The sequence below is a fragment of the Neopelma chrysocephalum genome, unplaced genomic scaffold (assembly GCF_003984885.1).
Source record: "Neopelma chrysocephalum unplaced genomic scaffold, ASM398488v2 Primary Assembly neopelma1_96463, whole genome shotgun sequence".
Classification (NCBI taxonomy): Eukaryota; Metazoa; Chordata; class Aves; order Passeriformes; family Pipridae; genus Neopelma; species Neopelma chrysocephalum.
Window position 1 is genome coordinate 2,904 of NW_020925110.1, and position 12,682 is coordinate 15,585.

Consider the following 12,682-nt stretch of genomic DNA (forward strand, 5'->3'; position numbering starts at 1 on the left):
CCTGTGGTCAACTTAAAATACAGTCCCAAATTATGTTTAGAAAGTTTTTAAAGAGGCAAGGTTAGCAAGAAATTACTTTGAGCTTTACATAGGTGGTTGAGAATCAGCGCTCTACATTTCTGTGTTATTGCTACTTCAGTGAAACTCCTGGCTTCTTTTTGGGAACAGGGAATTTCATTGTGAAGAGCGAACTGATAACCATTATTATTTGACAGAGCTTAAAAGCTTTAGTCCCAGGCCGTGGTTGGATACGTAGGAGCTGTGCAAGCTCGATCCAACAGGCAGAGCCCCCTGGCACTTCTGCCAACATTGTGCCAGAGTTGGTGCGCACAGCTGTGAACTGGCAGCTTGGAGAGCTGGCCATGCTGTTGGACCTGTGTGCTGTGAAAGAAAAGCAGTGAGATGGTAGAATTTGTGTCATCGTGTACCAGTTGTATATCCCTGCAGTTCTTCCCTTTGAATTTCTGCAGGTTTATGAACACACTTCTCTGCAGGTACAGACCTCATGGGATGGGCAACGCAGAGTGAAGTATTGGATGTGTTTCTCAGGTAAGGGTGAGGGCAGTGTGAGTGAACAGGCTCTGGTCTAGTCTTGACTGCAAGTTCTGCGGAGTCACCTGGGAGTGAAGGCCAAGCCAGTCTCGGTCTCTAGCACCGCACTGTGGTATGCAGGACTCACCGTATTGGAACTGCTCAAGCGTTCTCTTTCCTGCTCATTCATTTTGAGTCTAATGCTTTGGGCTCTTGGTTGCTGCAAACCACAAATGCTAAGGGATGTTTTCTGCAATCTATTTAATTTCTGAAGAGCTGATTGACAAGATGGTTGGTATTTTCTATGTCACAATGTGTACTCCAACTCACATTGCTTATTTTCAGTTCAGTTTGCCTCCAGCTGCAAACATGCCTATGAGAGTATGAAGGTATATTTCAAGGGCATTGCTAATCCCTCATATATAGCTGTAATTGTAGCAGCTGCTTTTTAAAACAGACATTCTCTGGCGATTTGTGCCAAAAGTGTAACCAGACTTGGCTGTTATACTATTAAACACCAGGGTATTTTATCAAGACTGTCACAATTTACTGCCATTGTGCTGTGGTTACTAAAGGTAAGTAAAAACATACTGTAGTAGTATCATAGTATGAACCTAGATTCCACAAACTTCAGAATTTGGAGCACTACATTCCTCCTCTGTGGTTCCTAACCATCTTTTTACAATCTGAAAAATTAATTCAAGTGTAGTTTTACTCTGATTTCATCATAGCAGAGGGGAATGGCCCCTTAATGGTTTCTGACAGATTAATAGAGAGTTTCCTTGCTGCTGATAAGAAGTAATCCCCATATGAAAACCACTACAGAATCTGTTTTATAGTTGTGCCCATGTCCTTCTGGCCTCTTCTGTGAATGCATGAATAATAAAATTAACTTCTCAGCACACAGCATAGCCATGATTGAGGAACAGCCTTTCAGTTCCAGATTCCACCTACATACTATCACAAACCACTTACTATAAAGAACAGGCATTAAAGGCTGAACAGGAGTAAAGCTCTAGGAAATATGAAATTTACTTTTAGCTTGCTTAGAGTGTGCATTGCAGTAAATAACTGTAGCACATGTTTAGGAATTATATACTGTTTGGATGATGTTCACTTTATAGCAGTACTTAGCATCCATAAAGAAGTTTAACATAGATATGCCTTTATTAGTACTCAGTTAAGTTTCTGAGGGAAAAAAAGCCCAAATAAAAAACTTCAAACAAACAAAAAACCAACCCAAACAACAGAACATAAAACCAAACAAAAACCCAAACTGAGCTCACAAGGTGCCTGAAAGCCCTTTACCAGGTGTAGGTAGTATTTTAAAAATATTTTGCCATATTCATTCCTAGGTGTCAGCAACTGATAGATAATATTCATTTTTGTCATAAATAATTTTCAGTGTTTATGCTTGTAAACATAACAGTGTGGGGGTTTATTTACTGTCCTAACATCAGATAACTGTTATTTGCATTCAAGTGTGTGGCAATTGGCTGTTGGAAATATGTCCATCATGTGTGTATAAAAGTAAATATGGCCAGTGAAACAGTGTGTGTGTTTGTCTTCAGCACACTGAGCCTCACCTCTCTCCTTCTCATAATATATTTTTAATCGGTCGACAACAGTGCTTGTGTCACAAAGCAATCAGTCTTAGAAATAGTTTTGGTTTTGAAGGAATCCTGACAAAAGACTCTGAGGTCCACATAGATAGTCTGGAATATGAGTCACTTCCTAATTCTCTGACTCATCCCCATAGATGAACAATTTTATTGACTTCTAAATAATTGCTTATGAATCATCTGAAGGACTATAAAGGAAGATGTATGGCAATCATTTTCATGCCAGTGCTTTTCTCTGACTGTGGTAGGATATCAGTGAATTGTAATCAAGGGAGAAGAGCAGTTGCATGAACATCTACAGGAGCACTGGGACCTCACAGAGAGTAGAATTTGTACAAAACCTGAAATTTCTTTGCTCTCTTTTTTTTGTTAGATTTTTTTGGCTTTGTGTTACCTTTTTATGTTAGTATTTCTTTCCTTGAATCATTAGACTGTTATTCATGTCTCGATTATTACATCTTTGTCCACGATTTGACCCTGTAAAACTTGTACACTTTCTTACATCTTAACAGCAGTCTCAGCACAACAGAGTTCAGGCTGCACACCTAGGCTTTGGATCAGGGCCTGAATTTCCAGAGAGCTAGAAGTGGGATCCCTACTGCACTCTTCATTTAATGTAAGATGAGCATGAGATCTCTGTGCTCTGCAGAGGTGGGGTTTCTTCTTTACAAAATATATTTGATGTTTGTCTGTGCTGCTACTCCTGCATGCTCTCAAATTTCCCTTCTGAGAAGGTTCAAAAGATGAGGGGCAGTGTCCTAATGGAGCACAGCTCATTTCTGACCACCTGTTTTTGTGAGAGCATGAGCCACTACTGTTTAATTGGTGTCATTAAGCTGTAACATTCAGCTCCGAAAAGCTGTATTTTCAGTCAGCCAAATGAAACACACGTATAAGTATATAAAGCAAAGGGCTCGTCCCTGTGGCTTTTAGAATAAAATATGGTAGTATCTTCTAAAAACCACTGTGGATGTTCCTGTTTAAATTCTGTGTTAGCCAAGAGACTGAAATACATGCAATTCTTGAGTAAAATGGCAGATATCCAATGTTCCAAGAAATCTTGCTGACAAATTTTTTATTGTGTCATGGTCTTATCTGAGTCACTTCGAAGAGAAATGAAATATCTTTCGTGTTGTACGTTATCTGTGGTGACACTATGAGCAAAATTCTAAATCTGTTTGTATTATCTCTGTGACAGGAGGTCAGTACTTTTTTTCCATATTTTGAATTTATGAATGCAGTACAGAATAGCCCTGTTGCATCTCAGTTACAAAATAAAACTCAGAGTGATTTGGTTGAATTAGAATGGAATACAGTAATATAATAATAGTAATATAGTAATATTAGTAATATAATAGCACTCTGTATCCTATTACCCATTTGCAAGTCATCAGTGATGGTGTTTCAGTCTCCAAATATAACTTAAAATGCTGTTTGGCTAGGATAGTATGTGATATAAGATAGTTTGCAGAGGAAAATGTTTTCTTTGCTTACATGACAGTATTAACGTGGGAATGAAAATCCTACTGACTTGACAAAATATACCCACAGTCATATATGAACTTGGAGATTATTTGAAGACTTTTGAGCATTTTGGAGTGAAAAGCCTAGTCTGTCTGATCCGGTCTGGTCTGTAAAAACCTGATCTTTGCTTAGTCACTTAGAGGAGTCAGGATTTCTCTGGTACAGGTTGCTGTGAATGACAAAGCTCTTATCCAGTGACTAGAAGAGTACTTGTGGCCGGAATAGCTGGCCTGGGAATGTTCCCGTCAGCTTTGTGAGGAGGAGTTATGAGTCATCTCCAGGGATTTTCTGTGCATCACTGAGTTATGTGGCCGACTGTTTATAGACTGGACAGTTTTCGAGAAATCTGTGCTTCTCCAGTCAAATCCTGCTGCTGCCTTAGGTCAATGATAGATTTTGTAGTTCCTTAAGGAGTCTGGGGGTCGAATACATGCTTGTCATCTTGGAAGAATGTACAGGTTGCTCATCCCATGCTTTTAATCAGCTATAGAACAAGTACTATTTACTTTGTGTGAGCAGAAGGTGGAAGGTTTGGTTAATACTCGTCTGCTCCATTAGCTGTGGTGGTGGGTTTTTGTCATTCCCAAACTTCCCTTCCTCCTCCCCAATTTGGGATTTCCCTGTGTATTCTGGAAAAGGTCTGATGTTTTGGTTTTGAGGTTATAGTCTTTCAGGAAGCTGAAATCTCCCAGACTCTGCAGGCACACCAGTCTCTTCAGGTCCTAGAGTTATTGTTCAATCTGTGAACTGCATGCTGTTCTCAGGAAGAGAAAAAGCAGGAAGGATTTGCCTGTCCAAATATAAACTTCTTCTTTGGAGCTGGTTATCTTGGTTTCCTCAGCAGTCAGTGGAGAGAAACAGATGTTGCTGGGGTATGACCTACCCCATCCAAGTCAGAGTCTCAACAGTCATCTGGCTGCTGAGACCATCAGAAACAATGTGGTCCAAATTTCATCAAAGCAGGACTTATTCATGCCAGGGCTAAATAATCCATGTTTTCTTTACAGGCTCAAAGCATCTTTGCCATTAGTTGAAAATTACATTATGCTTATTTGACCCATGCGTATTTCTTGACAATAGTAGCTTGATTACTATTGTGACAGGTTTTCATTGTGTAATGTGTTGTTTCTTTCCCTGTGTTAATTGAACAGAAAGAAAATATGCAGAGGTTAAGGAAGATTTTGGCTATTTTTAATGGCGTAGGTGGCCAAGTGTCTGTCTGTGTGCATTCATACTTCATCAACTGAGAACAAAACTGCAGGTTATCTGTTCATAAAAAGTCAAGAATAGCAGTCTCATTCCTGTTAAACAGTTGTTCTTATTTTAGCCTTGTGCTGGCAGAGCGCAGTTTCTGAAAGACTCTGAATTTGAGTAGGGTCTTCACCACTTCAAGCAGAGAGTTTTGTCTTACAGGAAACTCTGCATGGCTCTGTCTTTGCTTTAGCTCTCATTTTCGAGTGTGCCAAAAAGGATGGTATTCAAGGGTAGTCTCAAGAGAATAATCTTTCCCAATTAGCCAGGCTTGGTGAACAAATCCTGGCAATATTCCTCTTTCAGGATCTCAATAGAATACTCTGACATCTAATGTTTTTTCTAGAATATGGAATCAGACTGGCAGAATTGCTGGAGTGTTAATTTACTACCTGGTGTCTGTCTCCTGGAGGGAAGGGAAAAAAACTGGAAAGCAGTAGTCTCCCACTGGAATCTTGGCTTGAGGTGAATAGATGAATGACAACATCTTTGTTCTGCAGTAGGGCTTGTCTGACCTTTCTTTCCTGTTGAGTTGTGAAACAACAAAGTAAACATTTAACTGAATGTGGCAGCCTGAGACAATTGGCCCTATTGTAGAAGGAATGCCAGTCCCTTTACTCTGCATAAATTCTCTTTGCTTGCAATGCTAATAGAGCTGCAGTGGAAGAAAGCCAAGCCCTTCATTGGGCAAGATCCAAGTTTAAGCAGAAATACAAGTAGTGTGTGCCGTGGTCAGTGGAAGTGTCCTGGATGCAACAGGGCTGCCGAGGATCTCCCATGGTCAGAGCCCTTTCAAAAATAGCATAGGAAATCAATTTGCAGTACTGAAATCTTCAAAGTCCTGCCATGAGGGTTGGTGGGCATGGTTGAATATGACATAATTTTTTTTTACTGATAGAACAATTCCAGAATGGAATTGCTGAGATGTGTTTCTCGTACAAAGAAACTTCAAACTTCAAGCTTTTTTCCTTGATCTCATGGCACTGTCATGACTCTGCATTCCAAGCTGAGGTAGGTTTCTTAGATGTCTCAAGTACAAGAGGTTTAAAGCTGGTATTGTAAAAATAATTTTTTCCTTCTCTAATAAAGAGCTTTGTAGGAGTGACTCCAGGCTTTTTTTTTTTTTTTTGAAATACGATAGCATTACTGCTGAACTTTTGGGTTGTCTCCAGCTTTTCCAGAAAAACTACTTGAAAACTGTCAGGATCAAAGATAGAACATACATACATACATACATATATTTTATATATGTATATATATATATGAAAAAACCCCTGACCAACCAAAAAACCCTATAAGCCTTTTCTTGAAGAAGAGTATTTAATTCACTACTTCCAAAGGCACAGTATTGGAAAAATGAAGATGATTTGATCCTAGTGCTTCTTACTGTGAGGTAATTATTTTGTCATTTGAAATTTGTAAACAATGTCTGGGTTTCTTCCTGAGGATTTTATCCAGCTCACACTTGTTCTTTGCCTTCATAAGTGACTGTGTAAAACTTCAGGTCTCTGTGGTGTCTGATCACTGCAGAGTATCCCATTAATCTTCTCAAGATTTAAATTCTAATGATTTTCTTTTTCAAGATCCACCTGTCAGACAAGTTTTGTTACTTAAAAAATTTAACTCTGTACAAGTTTGAAGTGTGTGTAGCTTTTCAAGGGAAGTTGCAGAAACCTTTTGGAATCTCAAAACATGAAGGCAGTACAAGAGACAGATAAAGGTCTTGCCTCGCCATGAACCTTATACAGAGTTGCTGATACTGGGACAGGGGAAGGGGTATGGGGTTGCAGAACTGTGTGGAGGTGGGAAGGAAATAAAAGAGGGACTATCCTCTCCTGCACCTCTTCTCCTGGAGAGGACAGAAGGTATGTACAAGCCCAGGTGTTATTCAACTTGTGATGTTTAAGGGTTTTTTTTAATCCTGTCTTTTTCCCAATGTTCAGCAAGTCAGTCATCTGTATGTATATGCAGCTTCTCACCAGGAACAGCTGCTCTGTGCTGCCCCGAGGACCTCTACTTTGCTTTTTGTGGGACTCTTAAAAAAACCATTTCTTTGTTCTGTCTCCTACAGTTCTAAAAAAAGAATAGCAATTTAAATATGCTATCGGATGTTTTATGTAAGCCTAAATAATGCCTTATGGACAAGAGTATTGTTCTGAGTATATTTCTTCAGTTGGCTTTACTGTTATGAAATTTTCACAGTAGCTGCAGGCATATAGGCTCAGGATGGAAAGTATCTATCATACAGGCTGTAAAAGGACTTTAAACTGGGACACAGACTGCCAGTTCCATAACTGTAACTTAGGCTTTAAGGAAAACATTGAGGTTTTGGGAGTGGGCTTTATACCGGTCTTTTACTCTTCGAAGGTGTATAGACATAGACATGTCAATGCTACCTGAATTTCCATGAAATGCAATTATGAGATACCAAGGGGGAAAGAAGGGGATGTTAGTTTCAATTTTCTCTTGTTAACAGGAGAAGGTTTTTACTAGAAATGAGAACTCAGTTTGTGTGAAATTTTTTTTTCCTCAATGAATATTATTCACTTGAATAACAAGTCCTGAGTTCTCAGACCACCTATTTAGCATTTTTATATATCCTAATATTTGCCTAATAATTAGTGATTAAAGTGTAATACTTAGTTCTATTTAATTTCTGTGCTAAGAGCATTGCTTGGAAAAATAAGGTTAAAGACAAAGTAAGATATTTTGAATGTCATAATTTCGTGTTTCTTGTTCCTCAAAACTACCTTTTAGAGGGGGTTTGAGCATTTGGTGAGGATAAGTAGCATCACATCTATGTCAATTTCTAGCAAACTGAGAAATAATGTAGTCTCAGATATACTTACTTTCATATACATTTTGGAAGATAGGGAGCTGTTGTGCAAGAACGCTCTGAGTCAAACTTTGTCAGGTTTGTCTTTCCACACTTTTTGTCAGCTGGCTTCTCTGAGCAAGTGTGGCAGCTGGTCTGTTATTACACAGGAGCCTGTTGCTGACAGGAAGTGTAAGAGAATTGTATTGGCATGAGTTGAAGACTGCAGAGAACTGTAAATCAAGCAGGAGCTGCAAAATCATTTAAATTTGGGTTCCGCTAATTCTGCTACTCCCAGAGCTGCTTTCTTTGACAGATCAATAAACTCTGTTTTCTATGAAAATGGCAGCATGACAAGCTGTGTGGTATGTATTCAATACTTCCTCCCTGGTCAAAAGAGCATCCTTTTCCTGTGGGGGCAGGTCAGGTAGAAGTCAGTTTACAAAATCAAACTCACGCAAGTGCAGCATTAGCAGAACAAAATTAAGTGGCCAGGAGAGATGTCCACTCCTAGTAGCCGTTCTAGTACATGCCTCTCTATAGCAAACTATATGCACTAAAAATGCCTTGTAGGTAATGTGTTTCAGGAGCTCAGTTTGCAAACACACACATGCACAGAGGCAACAAGAGTTTGCCTCAGGGTCACATCCAGTTGTGTCAATTTGAATGGCATTCATTCAATTCATTTGGCTCCAAAAAATATAGTTTCATTAATGTTCATCCTAAGTGCAAATTTTGGGATAGATAAAATACCTATGTTTTTTCCATATTAAAGGACAAAAGTCCTTAGGAGCGCTGCACTGCATCAGCAGATCCCTTCACATTATGGCCCCAGCATTGGAGCACCAGCATTCTTACTGAAAATGCTGTGTATGGTAATTAGCATTAGCTTTTTTAAATATATAGAAGAAGTATTGTCCCCACCAGAACAAAAAAAATGTTGCTCAGAAAACCAGTAATCAAATATTTAGTTATTTTTGTGTAGGTTATTTTTATTAGGATTATATGCTCATTCTTATACAAAGGTGCAGATTTAATCTATTTTTTGATGAAAGATTAAAACCACAAATCCCATTTAATAGTGGATCTCCAGCAATAAGCAGCTGTGCCATTTTATGGCTGATGTCCAGCATGAGGGTTAATAGTAAGGACACATTTGTACCTGTTCCACAGTGAAGACTAACTTGAGTATTGCCTGTAAGACAGGAATCAAACATTATGTGAGGAACATGGCTAAAGATTATAAACAACAGCACTTAGTCTTGGAATGGATAAATTGTTTTGCAGTAATTTTGCTAATTATTGGTTAATTGGTCTAAAATTTCCCTGTAAAATATTTTATTGTAAATTCCTGATGGTCAGTCCTGGTTCCTTTATGTTACAATATTTGTTTGTTACAAATAATATGTGCATTTGGTTTGAAATAACATCTGTCCAATACATTTATTTGCTGGTTCTTATTGTAAAATGTAACTCCACGTTAGTGTAGCTTTTGATTTACATAGTTTATTCATATTTTTGGGACCCGGAAATCTTGAAGGGCCTTTTTTTTGTTGTTGCATTAGTTGGTTTTTTTGTGTCTTCTGTGGGTCTGTCCTTGTCCCCTGTTCCGTCCCCCTGAGTATGCTGACACAGTTTCAATAGTTTATCCATTGGATATTACACAAATGGGGCAGAGGGAGAAGCACTGAGGTGCTCTGTAAATTCTGACTGTAATACACTAATACAAACTCTACTGATTGGTTTTAGATTGACATAGGGTTTCCAGAGCAAGGCAAAAAAACATGTCTTGATTCAGTCCAAAGCATCTTCTGAACTGGCCTAGGCTAGAGAGACGGGATGTTCCACAGAGCAAAAACCATATGATTAAAGAACATGAACAAACATAAAGTATATTATTAACAAAACACTAAGACTGCATTTCATGTTGGGTTTTCTGGCCTGGTGACCCATGGAGTTGACTCAAAAAGTTAACAGAGAGACAAAGGTCCAGTCTGATCTAACATAACTAATAATCACAAAAGATTCTCTGAAGCCTTCTTTCCTGTATGGGTAGTCTTAAAAAGCTGTTCAAACTGGTCCTGTATAAATACACCCCAGTGAAACTCTCTGCTCGGGAATGTGTCCTGAGAGAACGTTAAAGCTTCTGCTGAGGAGGGGTTTTATCCTGGTTCACCATTCTGTATGTGTCTAGCAATTAGGCTCCGTGTTACCTCCAGGTTCCTCATGCTATCAACAATATCTTCATTTCTCCCTTGTGTTCTGACTCACATGCCTGTCAGTGCCATCCCGTCTGTCCCACTTTTTGGCCTTTTCCATTTTCAGGATGTGGCTGAATCCTCCACATCCTGATCAGCAGCTGTCTAGGCCATGATCTGTGTGGGCAGACTTTGAGTCACTCTGTTTTGTGGTGAGGGTGGAGGTAGTTGAGGCATGAGGTGAAGGGTGTTTGAAGACTTGTGGAGTGCTTGACTAGCAACTGACAAGAAATTTTGATCATATACAGGTAAATAAGAGGGAGTAGTCTTGGCTGGTCAAGTCTTCCCTTACAGAATTGGGGAAAAAATGAACCTCTTTTGCAGTAGTTGATAGCATTGGGAGATTCTGCTCCTGGGCGTTTGCATGCCTTTGACTCCAGAAAACCTGGAGAGATCCATGAATCTTCACCGTGTAAAAGTTTCTTCAGGAAATTCAATCAAAAAGTGTTGGAAGGCCTGTCTCTTATCCTGTCCACGTGCATGCCTTTTCCTGGGAGGCTGGTCTTCTGTCCTCATCCTCTGTCAGCAGAGGGCTTTTACAAAAACTGGTTTTCTGCTCTCTGTGCAATGTGTGTGAATCTCAGGAAGGGGAACATCAGGGCCATATGCATTTACTTTTCACAGGTTACTTTTTTACAAATGGACTTATGTATTTGAGATTTTCCATTTCAGGGTTGCACAAATACTATGATTTTTTCCATTGGTATTTAACACTTTTAGCCAGAGATCTCTAGCTGTTGATTAATTCTTCTTTAGTGTTCTAGGCTCATCATATTAAACATGCATTTTAGCCAGGAGGGAAAGGAGCTGTGGAAGCAGTGGGAGTCAGATCCCTGACAGACAATGCACAGCTTTTCCTGTACTGCCCATAGCATCACTCAGGAACTGTCTCCTCCCTCACAGAGATGCCAACTGCCTTCCCATCCCATCACCACTGTTAGTCAGCAAATGCACTCCACTCTTCCAGATCCAAAGTAGAAGATATTGTTAACGTGCTTCCTCGCTCTGCTTTCTTAACTAATTCTTCATTGTTAATGCTGAAACTGAGATTTTCCTGAGGCACTGTGGGCGTGAGGCTGCTTTGAATGCAAGGAGAGGTGCTGTGGAGCAGCACGTATCGGAGCTCCAAGGGGAGCCCTGGGGTGCCTCCCGGGAGCGGGAGTGCGAGTCCCAAGCTGCAGAACCGGGAGGGCTGGGCTGTCAGTGCTGCTCCTGCTTGAGTCACTCAGCCAGCAGCAGGTCAGCTGGGGGACGGCTGCAATCTGAAAGGAAAGCTCAGACCTCGCCAGCCAGCACACACAGGGCTCCAAGAGCGACTATCTAGATTTCATCAGCATCTTGTATTGTCTCTCTCAGAAATAGTATTCAATTGCATGTAATTGGTAGTACTCTGGTTTCCTGTGGCTTTCCACCTATTCATTTGTGTTGGGTCAGCTCAACTGCTTTATAAACATGGAAATGTGCTTGAAATCTGATGAGCTTGCAACACGAAAGAAAGTTGACAGTGCTTTTAGATCTCAAACACCAGAACTGTGGGGCTTTCTACCAAGCTCCGGTTCAGGTTTGCATGTAATAGTGAAATTTAAACTTGGCACTTCTTTCAGGCTCATTTAGAGAAACTGTCCCTAAGTTCTGTAAGAATTAAAGGACTGAATTATCCTTCAGCGCTTGTGTTCTTCAAAAAAAGGCAAATATGTTGGAATCCTGTAGCAGCCAACAGGTAACAGTGAAGTCAGATGGCCTGGAAATTTTTTCATGTGTCCTCGGTATGAAAATGCCTTGAAGTTTCACAACAAAATGGCAAACATAACTTACCATGACCTGCTTTCTAACCCTGGGACAAGATTAAATTTGAACTAGTGACAGGTATCAGAGTATTTGCTTAAGCAAACACTGTAATAGTTAAGTCTTTTGGCGTGTTCAGTCACCCATTTCTACTTGATTTGCATGATAAAATCTCAAGGAATGGAATAGAAACACTTTTAATTCATAAAGCGACAATCATCTAGTTCTTCAGGAATGTTCTATCTTTATCCTGAAATGTTCCGCTGATTTTTCTGTAAGTTAGGTGGAGTAAAAAAAGGCAAATTTACCATCTTAACTGTGGTTTTCTGGTTGCATCCATATTAGATTAAGCTACAGTTGTGTTTACTTAATCCAAACATTTTAAAATTAAAATTGCTTTGACTTGGAGTTCTATCACTATTATGTCACAATTTTTTATTTACTAGCAGAGAAATTCTAGTCACAGGCCATAAGTAACATTTCTATTGTGTCTTCATCTCTTCTTACAAACCCTCCCAAATTTCTTAATGCCTCTTAAACTTATTCCTGTTTTTTAATAAAGTTTTCCATGTTACACACTTAAAGGTATTTTAGCTATTTCCTGGCTATTGCCTCCAAATATTTGAGAGATTATTTTGTCCCAGTGCCCTACTGCACCGGTATTGAACTTTATCTTGCAGCTCAGCATCCTCCCAGCTCAGCGTTCGTCTGTGAACAGAACTTTGCCACCTTTGACTTAGCTGTTCTGGGCAGTCAGTGGCTGTGGAGGCCTTCAATGAAAATGTAAGTGCCTGTGGCTTCCTAGAAACCCGAGGAGTTTGTCAAGGGTGTGATGGATGGGCTGCCAGGTGGTGCCTGGGTGGCAGCTGCTTTTGGAACGTCCTCCCTCCTGGCGC

General features: G+C 39.8%; 1 protein-coding gene across 11 annotated transcripts in view; it reads left to right on the top strand.

The window, feature by feature from the left end:
- Positions 1 to 465: 465 nt before the first annotated feature.
- The window catches only part of SLC45A1 (solute carrier family 45 member 1), a 38,537-nt gene continuing 26,320 nt past the window's right edge, over positions 466 to 12,682 (top strand). For 5 of the 11 annotated variants that reach the window (XM_027708662.1, XM_027708661.1, XM_027708666.1 and 2 more), the window contains exons 1-2: positions 6,663 to 6,793; positions 12,467 to 12,569. The gene's annotated coding sequence lies outside the window, so the exon portion shown is untranslated. Of the gene's footprint in view, positions 550 to 2,665; positions 2,805 to 3,428; positions 3,440 to 6,662; positions 6,794 to 12,466; positions 12,570 to 12,682 lie in introns of those variants that run through there. The other 6 variants (XM_027708667.1, XM_027708669.1, XM_027708675.1 and 3 more) reach the window with 3 other exon arrangements.